The following is a 2,991-nucleotide window of genomic DNA, read 5'->3' as shown; positions in this document are numbered from 1 at the left end:
CTTATCACATAATCTAAATGCTGCCTATGGAGGAAATAATATGATGTCTAGGATTCGATTCAAAATACTATGAGGGGGCCCTCCCTGGTGGCGCATCAAAGCACAGCACTGAGAATCTAAAGCCACGTCAGTATGAGTTCGGTTCCCGCCTGCCCCTGAGGTGACCACATGGTGTGGCAGGCCTCCCCTGACCTGCCCGCTGCTCCCCTCAGCAGAGTACTTCGATGATGATTTGCCTGTTCTGCTCTCCACTCCGTCTCTGATGAATCCTCTCACCACCCCTGTACCTCTGGCCTGTTCACACCCAGTTCTGTATGCACAAATAAATAAATCTTTAACAAAAATGAGTAGTAATAAAGCAGTCTAATAGCCATAGAAAGGGGAAATTCCAGGTTCCCTGCCCCATGCAAGGAAGGGTGGAGCAGAGCGGTGAGAAGCTAGAAAAACTGGGAAAAGGACTGGAGGGTGGAGGGGCAGGAAGGAGACAAGATCTGGCGGAGGCATTTGGAGCAGAGACATGTGAAGAAAAGCCATGCTTTCTTCTTGACCTTGGCCTTGGGGACAAGGAAGAGGCATGGGTGAGAGGCCTGTGTGGAGGCTGATAATGGCAACCTTTATCTTCACTTGTATTTTGATTTTGTTGTTTTCCTTCTAGACTTGCCTGCAAGAATCTTTCCTATGGATGTCCACTAAAGGTGTGGCACACAGTGGCCCTGCTTTGGACCAGCCTTGTTGGCTGGGTATTTACCCACAAGGGGATGGTAACTGGGTGTTTCATGGAGACATTCTTAACTATATTCATTCTCTTGCTATTGCACACCCATTGTCTCTCTGTTACATGCTACTTGCATTCAACTTCTTTTCTGTTGAAGGTTTTACCCAGTAAGAGTAAGTTTTGTATGTATGTGGTAGTTGACAAACCCTATTTAAAGCTGGCAGGTTTGGGGGTCCCAAGTGCCCCTCATTCTGCCCAATAACAGTAACGGGTGTATTTGTCCTTTTTGAGAATGTGTGCATTGAGGAGTATTATGTTTCAGGTTATGACTGAACCTAGACTGATGATCATATTTGTTGACATTACATATATGTTCCAGTTAGGTTCCTAAGAAAATAAGCGGTGAAGAATAGATGGGTCTAATTGCTAATAGTATCCTAAAGTAACTGTACTGTCTATGTGTTGGATCACTCATTCTCTCTTGCTGTGAGGGAGTGGGCTGTCTGGTCACTCATGAAAGTGAGACTGCTTCCTGCTGTTGGGGCAGTGGTGCTGTGCCAGGTCAAGGTAAACCTTTCATACACTTGTGAATGCTGAGTGAACAAGGAAGACTAGCCATCCTTCCGGTGTTTTGTTTCTTTCCTGGTTTTTTCAACTATGAAGCATTAATTTCCATGGGCTGATTTTTTTTTTTAATCATATAACTGAAACTCTCTGGGATGATGCGCTCCTATTTCTCCCATCTTCACTTTCCTCCTTCTTCCTTTTCCTTTTTTCATGCTCCAATGCTTTGGAAGCTGTTTTAGAGTCAGCCATCAGTTTGACAACCATTTGTTAAGACTCTACTATGTGCCAGACATTGTTGTAGAACTGTTCTGGGGTAGATAATCTCCAGAGAGGGTGGATTTCACCCTCCACCTCCAAGTCACATATAGTTAATCAGTGAACAAAGGCTAATATTGACCTTATATTCTTGTGGAAGAGAGAAAATAAAACAAATAGGTAAATATGGAAAGTATTGAAGCTAAAGAGGAAAATGAAGCTGCAAAAGGAAGTGTTAGAAAAGTGGGTTGTAATTCAGCTAGGGAAGCCAGGAAAACCTCTCTGGAAAGAAATTTAGAGACCTAAAAAGACATGAGGGGAGGAAGAGATTTATATGAATACTCAAGGCAAGAATATCCAAACTGAGGAGAGAGCTGTGCAAAGGCCCTGAGGCAGGTGTATTGCTGGTATACTTTAGGAACTGGGTTAGGTCCAGAGTTTCTGGAGTAAAAAGATCCAGGATGAGAGTGGTGGCAGGTGAGGTCAGAGAGCCAATGAGGATGTAAACCAATGAATGAGTTTGAATTGTTCTTTGAAAGGAAGGAGAAACCTTTAGGGAAGGAGACATTAGACAGAAGAGTAACCAGATTTAGGTTTTAGCAGGATCTTTCTAGCTGCTTTGTCAGTAATAAACGAAAGGTTAGCCAGGGTAAAAGTCAGGAAACTGCTTGTGAGACTGTTGTACTAATAAGGGGAAAGATCACATTCTTGTCAAAATAATAATATTGTCAGGTCAGTGTGACCACTTCCATTCTATAAAATAAGAAACTGTATTCCAGAGAAGTTGAGTCCATTTGCACAGTCATCACCGAGTGTGTGACAGTGTGGATTTGAAATTCTAAGTTCGTCGCAGCTGCGTTGTTGGTAGAAAGAATCAGCCAAATTTCAGAATTGGCTCACCCAGAGAAGATGAGGCTCTTTTTATTATGGATTTGAAATGAGAACTACTGATCTAAGAACCCATGTTGGAGAGTCAAAACAAAACCAAATCCAAATGCTCACAATTTAAAATCTGCTTTGTGCACATCTGTGTTTTCTGGTACCAACAACACGTAGATTAAAAGCTGAGATATACTGGAGTTAGCCCAGGAGAGACTGCAGTGAAGGATGCTATGGGAGTTCGGAACCAGGATTCTATTCTCAGCAGCATTTCCCAAAAGGCATGACACATAACCTCTAGAAGCTTCAGCTTTCTTTTGCTCTGGTCTGTCTACATACGGCTGTGGAACTCCTGTGAACCCTTTCAACTTCCGTGGTAATTGGGGGGCTTCTTATAGGGCTGTTCCTTCAGTCACACATTCATAAAGGTTTGCATATGGTCTTTGCTGCTGTTGTTTTGCCTGTTCCATGACACATTCCAACATCTATCCCTATCTAGCTTTGCTTGTATAGATGGTGATTAATACTGAATGGAATAGTCCGGCAGTGGATCAATCTTTCATGCAGTTATAACA

The sequence above is a fragment of the Condylura cristata genome, unplaced genomic scaffold (assembly GCF_000260355.1).
Source record: "Condylura cristata isolate star-nosed mole 26May11 unplaced genomic scaffold, ConCri1.0 scaffold00006, whole genome shotgun sequence".
NCBI classification, from domain to species: Eukaryota; Metazoa; Chordata; class Mammalia; order Eulipotyphla; family Talpidae; genus Condylura; species Condylura cristata.
The sequence above is the reverse complement of the archived record's forward strand: the minus strand, read 5'-3'. Positions refer to the sequence as shown.